Source organism: Sphaerodactylus townsendi, linkage group LG11 (genome assembly GCF_021028975.2).
Source record: "Sphaerodactylus townsendi isolate TG3544 linkage group LG11, MPM_Stown_v2.3, whole genome shotgun sequence".
Taxonomy (NCBI): Eukaryota; Metazoa; Chordata; class Lepidosauria; order Squamata; family Sphaerodactylidae; genus Sphaerodactylus; species Sphaerodactylus townsendi.
Window position 1 is genome coordinate 3,447,242 of NC_059435.1, and position 13,594 is coordinate 3,460,835.

A 13,594-nucleotide genomic window follows, 5' to 3' on the forward strand; every position below is an offset into this window, starting at 1 on the left:
TGGGAAAAGGGACGGGGAAGAGAAATGTGGAGAAGAGAGAGAAATGGGGAAAGGGAAAGAAATGATGGAGAGAAAGGAAAGAAGAGAGAGAAATAGGAAAGAAAGAGGCAAAGGTAAAGAACTGAGGAAGAGAGGAATGAGGAAGAGAGAGAAATAGTGGAAGAGAAAGAAATGTAGGAAAGGGAGAGAGAAGAAAGAGAGGAAAAAGGCAAAAAAGAAAAAGCGGGATTGATAGAAAAATGGAGAAAGACAGAAAATGGGGGGCAGAGAGAAAAACTGGAGAAAGCGAGAAATGGGGAAAGAGAGCGAAATGGGAAGGAAGAGGGAGAAATGGGGAAGAGGGAAAACAGGAAAAGGAAACGGAAAGGTGGGAGAAAGGGGACAGATAAACTGGTATGCTAATCCATGTTTAGAAAGTGCCCTGGAATACCACTTGGTGGACACTGGGCTGTTTTGTCTTCCAGCTTTCATTCTGCACTTCCTGAGAGTGTCAAGTTGGCCACTATGCAAGGAAAAAGATTTTGCAAAAGAATTACCTCTGGTCTGATCCAGCAGGACTCTAGTGTTCAATATCTGGTCTTGCCCCATACTACAGGGGGGGAAAGCCCTTTCCTCGGAGACCTATCAATCCTAAATCAGTCCATCATCTTCCTTCAAAATATAGACTGGAAAAGTTTCATCATGCCAAGTTTTCTATCAGAAGTGAAGTCCATCCCCAAGAAGAAGTTAGTTGCTAAACAGAAGGCAGCTTTTCCTCAAAAGGCCTCTAAAGGACACGGCTAATTTGTGAAAATGAGGCTCTGTGGCAATTTTGCTTCTCTCATTCCAAATAAAGGTGACTTCCTAGAGACTCTTCTGTCCGTGTAACATGCCGCTATTCAGCCATTATAATCAAGGTATATTATGCATTTCCAAATAAAAAGGGTAGTAACTTTAGATCAAGGCTCTCATGATGCTGATCTTTCATCAGGAATCCACATACTGAACAGTACCTTACTATGACTTTACAGAGATGAACTACAAATGGAACAGGATAGAAATACATAAAGCATGCGTTATCATTTATTGATGGATGTGTAATATGCTTTGGGGAAAAGTCATCTTTGTTTTTGTGTTCAAACAGAGAGCAGTTGTACATGATCCGTCTGGATTCTAATGAGTCAGACTGCAGGTGGTGGAACGAATTCTTGAAACGTGTCTCATTAGAGCTAACACCAGAAAGTTTCCTAAAGAGGAAGTTAGAAAAGTTACTGAACTTTGCACCAACTCTGGTTCAGTTCTAAAGTTCAGTTTTCTAACATGGTTTTCTTCACATCCAGGACAAAATTCTGAACACCTTTTTGTTTTCTCCTGCTACCTTAACAAAATACAATACGCATGTCGCTGCTAACAATGATTCCACTCTTAGCATCAATTGCATAGGCATTATGTAAAAACTGTGATGAACTAAAGAATTAACATACAAACCACGTAACCCACTGGCAGCCAATTTAAGTGTGGTATTTCTTATTTGTATAAGGAACAATGCTCATAACATACAATAATATAATTCACTGTTGTATCATCACATGAATTATTTTTCTCTTTTTTCATTCAATAATCTAAACTAAACCTTTTCTCTTTTTTCATTCAATAGTCCTTTCAAAGGTGTATCCACATTCATATAAATCCAAATTCATATAAATCCAAGTTCTTGCAATTGATAACAAAGTTCAGTCATAAATATTGCAGTCTTCAATTCATTGCTGGCAGGAACGCATCGCACGAAATTGCGCTCTTCGGTGCCTTCATCAGTGCCAATTTGCCATTTACTTGTACATGAGGTGTTCTATAGGTAATAAACGCTTTCCAAGAAGCTGTTAGAGTCAGCTACCAGAGGAAGGTGTGGTGTGCAAGAACTTGGATTTATATGAATTTGGATTTATATGAATGTGGATACATTGGTGCAATGAAAAAAGAGAAAAGGTTTAGTTTAGATTATTGAATGAAAAAAGAGAAAAATAATTCATGTGATGATACAACAGTGAATTATATTATTGTATGTTATGAGCATTGTTCCTTATTATACAAATAAGAAATACCACACTTAAATTGGCTGCCAGTGGGTTACGTGGTTTGTATGTTAATGCTTATTTAGACGTTACCTACATCTTTGTTACCTTTATGAACTAAAGAATGACAAATAAAACAGTGGGAAATTCATTCAAGGAAACAAGCAGGAAGATTGTGCCCTTTGCAGCACTACGTAAACATTTTGGGGGTTGGGATGGGGGAGACACACATACACATTCACACACTAGATTTGCCAAACTCTCCTGGAATTACAACTGATCTCCAGACTATATACATCTAGTCTATTACTGGGGTGGAGGCAGAATTGATATGGGTAAAGTATTTAAAATGCCATCTGGGTATTTGTTGTACATTGGAATGTTTTAATCTATTAATTTATTATTATGGGGCAAATGATTGTTTTAGACATGTGTGTATGCGCCCTGAGTCCAACTCTGGTCAGAAAGGATAGAATAGTAAGTTAAATAAAATAAAATAGAAATGAATAAAATAAATCACTTAATGGTTGATTCCACAAAGCAAATGTATAACGAGTTGCAGTTGTGATAAAAGGACCTGTTTCCCTATTTTCCCATTCACATATGTTCCATGCAGGCAATGATTGGAGGCTACAGAAACAATCTGGGCTCTCTTTTGCACTTTCACAGAGACACTTGTCTTTTTTTAAATTTCCAGCAAAACATGCGTAGCTACGCAGTCATGCTGAAATGAACCCCCCCACAGCCATGCCAATTGTCCCACAATACGATTGGCTGCACCTGCGTAGCTATGCAGATGCAACTCTCAATTTTAAAAAAAAGAAAGGAAAAGAGGCCTCCCTGCAGTGGTCAGGTTATTATACCCTACCAAAGTCCCCCCCCCTTCCTAAACTCCACTCTCCCAGGATCCACTTGTATGTTCTACTGGGTGATATGATGAATGAAAATTTCTCAGGCAAACTGGACAAACCCTCAGGTTGTCACTAAAGCCTGAGGCAATTCAAAAGCATTCTCTCAGTATTGCCAGGTCTCTCTCTCTCTCTCTCTCTCTCTCTCTCTCTCTCTCTCTCTCTCTGTGTGTGTGTGTGTGTGTGTGTGTGTGTGTGTGTGTGTGTGTGTGTGTGTGTGTGTGTGTGAGTGTGAAGAGAACAATATAAGTCACTTTGGGTCCCCACTGAGGAAAAATGTGGATTATAAATAAAGCAAGTTTATCCCAAAGTCACCCAGTGAACTTCCATGACAGAGTATGGATTCAACCCTGGGCTTTTCAGACCCTAGTCCAACACTTTTAACCACAACAGCCTACTGGCTCTTGTTGGACTCTAGATGGATTTTGATAATGCTGAATCACTTCTTTGTTTTTAGAAAGCCTTCACTGTATGGTCACCAATATTTAAAACGTGTTTCTTGAATGCCTAATTTCCTGATTTTCTTAAAACTTGCGTGCTCTTAATTTTGCATTTGTTGATCAAAGTAACCTGGAAATAAATAATTAAATGAAGTAAGACAAAAAATAATAGAAAAGTGGTAGAAACACCCGACAAAAACACATAATGTGGTAGCAGATCGAAGTGCTGCTGTTGCTACAATGCTGAAGCCAAAAGGTAGTGAAAGCAAAATTGTACCAGGGGGCTACAGTTTAATGCTGACAATCAGCCTCCAACTGGAGTGCAATTACAACAGACTTTGTTACTTACATGTTTCTTTACAATTTAAATGAAAATGCACAAAAGTTAACAAATATATAACACACCTAGCTGGAAATCTAGACTCAATGTAATGAAACTTCACGGCTAAAGCCAGCAAAGAGTCAAAGAGGTAGGGAATGCAAACAGTGGTGGTTTGCAGCCAGACTGCTCTGTAAGTAGTGGTTGGCTTTGTTTGGTCAATGGAGCAGAGCTACACTATGGCCCCTTCCGCACACGCAAAATAATGCATTTTCAAACCACTTTCACAACTGTTTGCAAGTGGATTTTGCCATTCCGCAAAGCTTCAAAGAGTATTGAAAGCAGTTTGAAAGTGCATTATTTTGCATGTGCGGAATGAGCCGATATTACAACACAAAGGCACCAAATCATTTTAATCTATACAGATACAGAATGGCAGTGACAGAAATGCAAGTCTCAGCCACGAAGCACGCTCCTAATTGACTTAGGAATGAAATCACATTTGAGGTGGGAATTGTTTTGAAAGCTTTGATGAGCCTGTCTTCAGGTAATACATGAAAACAGAGATTGCTTTTATCTTAGAAATCTGCATATCTAACTCACCTTCCTTATTGTAAGTGCCCTATTAAAAGACAGCTGTTTGGGTTTTATTATGAAAAGTTAAATCGTCTCTTGACAATGAATTCAAAGTACACTGACAGTTGTTTACTACAAGCATTTATGGATCAACTAACAAAACACAAAGTCTTTTATAGTGCCGTAGTCAAACCCTAAACAGTTGCTAGCTTAGTAAACAAGCAATTGCTGTAGTAGTACTTACCAACAGGCTGCTGTGTCAGTAGAATGTTTTGAAGAACAAATGTTAAGGACTGGGTTCTTGGAGCAAAGCTTATCTTTTCCCCCCGTTCAAGACTGCAGCCTGGTCTCTGCAAAGTTCCACTGAATTCCAGAGCTTCAACAACCACCATGGGAACCCACAACAAATATTCCATCCGGGCCCCAATTGATCCTGATCCAAAGCAAATTAAATCACTTGGCTGGCTGTTACCATACATCTATAATAGCAAAAGCATTTGCTTTTCCACCCATCTGTCTATTTGTGGTAGGCACAACTCATCAGAAAATAAAGCCTGGACTCTAAAAATTGGCCACCAGTTTCAGGATGTCTGGAAGTTCCAGGACCAAAAAAATGAAAGTAATCAGAATATCCTGGCGAAGGTTATCTCCAGACTCCCTCCCCCTCCCCCCCCATGCTATTTGCAATGGAAGCAAAGCTAAGTTCTAATATTTGTTTCTTATTAATCAGAAATCCAATGGTGCACACAGGCTCAGAAAGGTGAGGGACCTATTTTAAGTAGCAACTTTCCTAATGCAAAGTGGCTGTAATGACTGAAGAAAATGGACTTTTCAATGTGTTGTGTGCATTACAAATACCAAGAGGAATCTTAACCAGGTTTATTTAGAATCCCACTTATTTCCAGAAATGTGTTCAGAAGGAAAATGACAAGAAATAATGGCACTAGAGCAGTGATGGCGAACCTTTTTGAGACCGAGTGCCCAAACTGTAACCCAAAACCCGCTTATTTATCGCAAAGTGCCAACACGACAGTTTAACCTGAATACTGAGGTTTTAGTTTAGAAAAAAATGTTTGGCTCCAAGGTGCGTGTTATTCGGGAGTAACTTGGTGGTAGTCAGTGGCTTTGCTTTGAAGCAACCGTGCAACTCTTCCAACGGGTGAATCACGACCCTAGCAGGGTTTACTCAGAAGAAAGCCTCATTGCCAGCAACCGAGCTTACTCACAGGTAAAGGATTGCACTTAAGATCTTCGCATGAAAATCAGTGGGGTTTAACAGCACTTAACAGGGTTACCTACATTGCTTCCCCAAAACTAGGTCTTAGGTTTAATTCTAATAATTGAGCCCAGCGGCCCACACCAGCCTAGATGTGTGGGGGGCACTCTGTTTGCACGTGCCCACAGAGAGGGCTCTGAGTGCCACCTCTGGCACCTGTGCCATAGGTTCGCCACCACTGCACTAGAGTCAACTAGGCTGTAATTGCAACAGGGTCAGGGCACATGGTGAGCTCCAGAGCAGTGAACAGAGCTGCGTGCCCTGGGCTGGCCAGGCAGCCGAGCCACACCCGGCCTGATTGCGTTGGCGCACGAGCGCAAGGTGCAGAGCATGGCTGCGGCCCATTTTAATTCCAAGCTGTGGTTATTCATCAGATGAAATGTCTGCACATCTGGGCACAATAGTATGCATATGTATGCTCTTATGGGCACATAAGAGAGGTTCTTTTTGATGGCACCCCGCTATTATGGAACAAACCTTCCAAAGAGGTACGCTTGGCACCTTCTTTGTTAACTTCAGGAAGTCTCTGAAGACAGTTTTATTTAGAAAAGCATTTGATTGATTTAGATTTTATTATTGATAATCTTCATTGGAATTTTTTTTCTTACAATTGTGACTTCTATGGATTTTATGATTGTTGTTTTCATTGTATAATGTGTTTCTTACATTGTAATCTACCTTGAGCTCGGCTTGGGAGAAAGGTAGCTAATAAATATTTTCAGTAAACAAACACACAAATATAAGTATTGGTAATTTCCAGCAAGCCCATTCCAGTGCATGTTTACTCCAAGTCCAGTCAAGGTCAGTGAGGTGCAGAGACCTGGCTCCTGACATGGCTTTCTGAAGAGGGTGTTGAATCACACAGGAAAGTGTGATCTTCCGCAGGGCCTGTAAGACCGAGTTGTTCCACTGGGCCTTTGGGGCCTTTGGGAAGGCTGGCCCCTGATTGTGTGCACCCCTCCTGTTCCTCCCTTTATCATTCTGGGAGTCAGTGACACCTATACCGTCCCCCTCTCTGGGAGGGGTTTTTTACTAATAGTTTTAATGCTGGACGCCATATGGTTCATACAGAACGCTGTAATTCTATATATTTTAATGATGTTAATGATTTTAAATGTTATTGTTATTGCTATATTGTTTGTAATACTTGTTGTTCACCGCCGAGAGCCCTTAGGGGATGGGGAGGTTTATAAATGCAATAATCAATCAATTAATCAATCAATCAATCAATCTTGGGGAAGAAAGTAGCACATTATGTCTAAGGCTCCTTCACCACAGGCCAATAAATGTGGGCTAACGACAGTATAGAACTCATTTTGGGGGGGAAGTTCGCATGGATCCCTCTTCTAACGCAAGTCTGCTCTGTGTCCCCCCCCCCACACACACCTGGATGTTTCAAGAATCTGTGATTCTTTTGTTTTAACATGGCTTGCAGCAGCTCTTGAGCGAATTCTGGCAGGGAAGTGCTTTGATGAGCCTATCTCCAGCGGCTATGCTTCCCTCCATCTTCCAAGGTCCTGCTGGCAGCTGCAAAGCCACACAGGGACACAGCAGGGCATTGGCATGGCTGCGGGGTCCATGCCTGCTTGCCTGAGTAGCTACACAGTGGAGGAGGTGAGTTTTTAAAAAGTGCCTCCGTGCAAAGGCGTGAAGGTAACCTGCATTGCTTCTGCGGGCTCTCTCCGCTGCCTGCATTGAGGCGTGTGAATGCCCTGATAGCAATGGGGGTTGCTTAATCCCAACTACATAGAGTATGTTACGCTTGAGCTCAGCCAAAAGGCCGAGAAGGATACCTAGTGAAATGGGAGAATCAGGTAGACTCCCTTTCCTTCTGGACAATTCTGACAATGAAACTTGTGAATTGGTAGCACGATTTTTACTGGAGGTGATGCACAATCAATAATTTATATTCTATCTTAAACCTTTGTATTTGTGTACCTTTTATCTCAGGTTTTTTATTATGATTATTGTTATGCCAAATAAAAGCTTATCATTATTATTAATCCCAACTGCAACCCCCTGCGCTTTGTCTTTGCGGAAGGGGCCTTAGCGCTGTCAGCATGAGGCTGTTTGCTGTTATTAAACTGATTAGAGTCAGAACAATGAGCTATATATTCAGGCTGTTTGTTTCCAGTTGGCACACAGCAGTTTTCTTATGGCATACAGAGGAAATGAAGCATAAAACACTGATCTCTCACCTACTGAGTTACAAGAGAACAACAGATGCCCTCACTGATCTGGCTAATGAAGGAAATGAAGATAACCCAACCCCCCCCCCCCCTTATGATTACAGCTCTAAACTGACCAAAGAAATACAAGAAGACTGTCAAGATTGTGCAGGTGATGCATGAAGATGGTTTGTCCTGCGAATTGATTGCACACAACCCAGCCAAACAAAGACAACAGCTCCCCCCTCCAATTAGCTGTCATTTCGATGGCTGCACCGAACATTCTCTAATGTTGACAGTCCCTTCAAAAGGAGCACATTTGATCTGACTGAACAGACTGCTGAAGAAAACACCAGGTTTTCCCAAACATATGGATTCCTTTGCTCTTGTGTGACACTTTTGAGTGCCCCCTCTCCCCCCACCTAGGGTTGCCAGCCTCCAGTTTAACCAATGCTGGAGGTTGACTAGCCCTACCTTTCATGTTCTTCCTGAAGCAAACTCATATATAAAATATTACTTCGTACATAATTGTACTCACTTTAATATAAACTGCAAACGTACTTTGTACACAATTGTACTCATTTCAATGCAAATTGTAAATGTATAAAGTTGTGAAAATCATATTGCATAAACCATTGCCTATGAAATTGTGTATCATACATTGCGGATAAAATTACCCACATTTTTTGAGGTTTAAGCCATTGGATACAGATTTATGTTGCTGCCAACCCTCCAGGTTGGGTCTGGAGATCTCCTGTGTGTGGCTTGGGCATCCTAGCCTAATGCATGTTAAATTCACAGGTTTGGCCTGTGGCCATAGAATTTAAGCTGCCACTGTGTAGATAAGTAAATACATACAATAAAGCCAGCCACATATATATATTTAAAATTTGAGGACAAAGCCTCCTTAATGCATGAATAGTGACATCTGAACATGTGTGCATTACCATCAGCAGTTCCAGAAGGAAAATACAAAAATATTCCAAGATCAGAGAGGAATTTGGGAAGCTGAATCATTGGAACATATTTATTTATTTATTTTTATTTATTTATACTTTGGGCTTCCAGACCGCCCCATCCCCGAGGGGCTCTGGGCGGTGTACAGCAGATAATAGATACAATTTTAAAACATATAAATAGGCTAAAACTTATAAAAGCAGCGAAAACTGGCTAAACATTAACATTTAAATGTAAAATGAATATAGGCATGGGTGGCTCCCGGTGCCTAATATTAAATTCTTCCCCCCCAGGGAGGAACGGCAGGTCTAGATAGATGTTATAGGCCCAGATGTAGGGGCCAGCGGGGGGGGGGGGAGAATTTAATATTAGGCATTAGGCTGATGGTGAAGCCACCATCAGCGGCTGGTCTCTCCAAAGGCCCGGCGGAACAGCTCCGTCTTGCAGGCCCTGCGGAACTCACCAAGGTCCCGCAGGGCCCGAACAGCTGGTGGAAGAGTGTTCCACCAGGCCGGGGCCAGAGCTGTAAAGGCCCTGGCCCGTGTGGAGGCCAGCCGCATCATCGAGGGGCCGGGAACCACCAGTAGATTGGCCTCTACCGAACGAAGAGGCCGTGTGGGAACATATGGGGTGATGCGGTCTCGAAGATACGAGGGTCCCAGGCCGTGTAAGGCCTTAAAGGTCAGCACCAACACCTCTTCCTTCCTGTGTTCATTTTACAATTCAGCTCACTTTTAGAAGGGAGGAGTGGTGGCATAGTAAATGCAGGTGCATTCTAATCTCGAGGAATTAGGTTTGATTTCCCACTCTGGCGCTTGAGCTGTGAAGGCTTATCTGGGGAATTCACTCCACCGCATGCCAGCTGGGTGACCTTGGGCTGGTCACAGTTCTTCTGAGCTCTCTCAGCCCCACCTACCTCACAGGGTGTTTGTTTTGAGGGGGGAAGGGAAATGAGATTGTCAGCCCCTTTGAGTCTTCTTGCAGGAGAGAAAGAGGGGACATAAATCCAACTCTTCTTCTTCATCATCTCTCCAGGATACTCAGTCTGGGTTGAAAAGTTCCCTCTCTGAAAACCAAAGAGATTACAACTTGTGAACTTCAGTGCAGTTGAGTGTAAAGTCTGCCATGTCCAATTGTTAAAGTTAATTTTTAAATTTTGGAAATATACCTCAGTAGAGTAGAAGAAGAAGAAGAAGAAGAAGAAGAAGAAGAAGAAGAAGAAGAAGAAGAAGAAGAAGAAGAAGAAGAAGAAGAAGAAGAAGAAGAAGAAGAAGAGGAGGAGGAGTTTGGATTTATATCCCCCCTTTCTCTCCTTGTAGAAGACTGAAAGGGGCTTACAATCTCCTTGCCCTTCCCCCCTCACAATAAACACCCCGTGAGGTAGGTGGGGCTGAGAGAGCTCTGAGAAGCTGTGACTAGCCCAAGGTCACCCAGCTGGCGTGTGTGGGAGTGTACAGGCTAATCTGAATTCCACAGATAAGCCTCCACAGCTCAGGCGGCAGAGCGGAGAATCAAACCCGGTTCCTCCAGATTAGATACACGAGCTCTTACCCTCCTACGCCACTGCTGCTCCTGTAAGCATTGTTTTACAGTCTAAGCCCAATCCAGGTGGGGAAGGACCTCCATGGTGGCTGGGCGTGGGGCGAGGGAAGCAGTGCCACGCCTCCTCCAATGGAACTCTGTGTAGTGCAGCAAGCAGCAGGGGGAACCCACTTCTGCCTGGAAAACTCCATTGGGAAGAGTAATTTGCCTCACATATTTTTGTGGTGTAAGTTACAGGCCTGCACCAGGGCATTCCCAGCGGCAGTCAACTACTGTCAGCTCAACTCTTGTGAATGCTGTTAGCCCACCCCCACCATGCCAGCATCCTTCTTTACACCAACGCAGCTCTGTGGGGGTGGGGAAGCCTCTTCTGGCTTGGATGCCACAGAGCTCTGTGGCACCTGCCTGCTGCCTATTTTGTTTTTCCTGCCAGCATAGGTGCCACTGACCCCAGTGAGCTGGGCAAACTCATCAGCCTAAGGCTGTGCTCCTCCCACAGCCCATTCTACCCCCCACCCCCCTGATCTGGATGGGGCTGTTATTCTTTGGTAGCATTAGGCTTCTAAAGGGTTATATAGGTGTAACCTCAGCTTGTGGGTTCTGTGGGGCAGTACTTGGAAGGAGTTGCAAAGAACCAAATTTAAACAAAACAGTTTACTTTTCTTTACATATAACATATAACATCAACATTTAACGTTACAATTCAAGGTCCTGTTCAGGTTGCATTTCAAGTCCTTCTATTTACAGTCTACTGATATTGCCAAGTCCAAATTCTTCTTTGCAAGTTGGCTGGCTCCTGAAGACTCCAAGGGCTTGATGAACAGGTTGCAGCATGATGAAGGTCTCCAGGAGAACTCTCACCCATTACAACCACAAAAGAAAACCCTGAAACAATAAACTCCAACATTTACAACATAGCAAAACAACAACTACCTTCCCAGTAGTTCCCAACAATATTGCAATTACCTTAACAAGGTGTTAAGGGCTTATAGAAATCAAGGTCCGAGTCTGGTAGCCTTGTCCTCTGCAAAAGAGCTCTTGCAACCTCTCTGCTGCTCCGAGTCTCCACCCCCTTACTGGGTCAACCCATTCTGGGCCAACCCATTCTGGGCATGGGGGTTACATTCTCCCCCACTAAAATTCTGTCGTCCCGACAGTAATTGCAATGCAACTTTTGAAATCATTGCATAATGATTTCCCCAGAGATTCCTGTACTTGGAGGAACCACATTTGGTGCATCTGAATGCAGAACATTGTCTTTCCCTTGCAAGGATTTCCAACTGTTCCAAACTTAGCTGCACTGGAAGTTTGCAAAACTTTCCAGCAAATGTTGCGATTCAGCCAATTAGTTTGCAGAAGGGATGGGGGGGTTGCAACTGGAATCCCCTCCTTCATGCAACTGCCAAACAGAATCATGTGCTTCAAATTCACATAGCAACATCTCTTGAACTTACATCACATAACAAAACAGTTATATGGGGATCAAACCCCAACTTGCTGCACACTTCCATTGCAAGCAATTTATATTTGCAATCTCACTTCCAAGCCCCACGTTGGGCGCCATTTGTAACCTCTAACTGTGGGTTTTGTGGGGCAGTACTTGGAATGAGTTGCAACAACAATTTTTAAACAACAAAATGGTTTACTTTTCTTTACAATTAACACTTTTAAAACATCAACATTTAACGTTACAATTCAAGGTCCTGTTCAGGTTGCATTTCAAGTCCTTCTATTTACAGTCTACTGATATTGCCAAGTCCAAATTCTTCTTTGCAAGTTGGCTGGCTCCTGAAGACTCCAAGGGCTTGATGAACAGGTTGCAGCATGATGAAGGTCTCCAGGAGAACTCTCACCCATTACAACCACAAAAGAAAACCCTGAAACAATAAACTCCAACATTTACAACATAGCAAAAACAACAACTACCTTCCCAGTAGTTTCCAACAATATTGCAATTACCTTAACAAGGTGTTAAGGGCTTATAGAAATCAAGGTCTGAGTCTGGTAGCCTTGTCCTCTGCAAAAGAGCTCTTGCAACCTCTCTGCTGCTCCGAGTCTCCACCCCCTTACTGGGTCAACCCATTCTGGGCCAACCCATTCTGGGCATGGGGGTTACATTGGCAGACAGATGGTTTTTTGCTTAAATTGTTTTAAAGTGAAATTTTTCATGTTGTGAAATTAATTACATGTAATAGCTGGTCAAAGACCATAATAATTCCAATGTTGATATCTGAACATGTGCAAATGTCTCTATACTTTGGGATCACACCCCCAAAATCTAGCCCTGCTGTATATTTAGAACAGCTTGTTAATTATAAGTGCAGATGGGTCATGACCAGAGCAAGGTGCAACTCATTCTCCTCTGTCTATCTTCAAGGTCGTTTCCTTAACATCCCACAAAGTGAGCGTTGCTGTCGGTACTGTCCCAACGCTATGGACTCAATCCCTCATATCCTGCTTTACTGTTCGAGGTATAATGATATTAGAACCGATCTGGGAGCTTTACTACCTCTAGAATTTATGTTTCTCTCAGACAAACAAAAAATGTCTAAGCTACTGAACAGCCCTAATGTAGAAATTTCTGAAGCAGTTGCTACATTTTTAATCCATGTTCTACATGATATGTAACAATGATCCTGTTTTTGTACTTGGAATGTATGGCACTTCTGGTTTATGCCTAATAAAGGTTTTTGGATTGGATTGGATTGGATTGACAAATGTCATATAAAATGGGGCATTTGAGATTCCAGGAGCAGTCCCAAGTGGCATTTGTTTTGCTTATAATGGTGGCCACCACTAGGCAAATGAGGTAAGGCTGGAGACAAGCAGAGAGATGGGAGCAGGACCCAGCAGCGTCGAGAAGCCAGAGCTGATCTGGGATGGGGGAGGGTGAAAACCAGAACCAGTAGGAAGGGGTGATGGAAGTCAGAGCTGGGTGGCTGAGCCAGAGGTGGTGGCTGGGAGGAGAAGAGAGGAAGCTAAATTTCCTCTTCCACACAAGTTCTCTCATCAGCTCCAAAAGTTGAAACGAACAGCAAATATCTTGGGGTTGTTTGCACACCTTTGGTCTTGTTGTGGCTGCCCAGTGGTCAAATTACCATCTGGCTAATTAAAGATCATGGTGGCACAAAAGGACCCCTTCTACTGGGCTAATTGGGAATGGTATTCAATCAGCCAACATGGTGTACTGGTTGAGAATGGTGGACTCTAAACTGGGTTTGATGCCCCACACATCTACATGAAGCCTCCAGGGTGACCTGCTTGGAAGAAGAAGAAGAAGAAGAAGAAGAAGAAGAAGAAGAAGAAGAAGAAGAAGAAGAAGAAGAAGGAGGAGGAGGAGGAGGAGGAGGAGGAGGA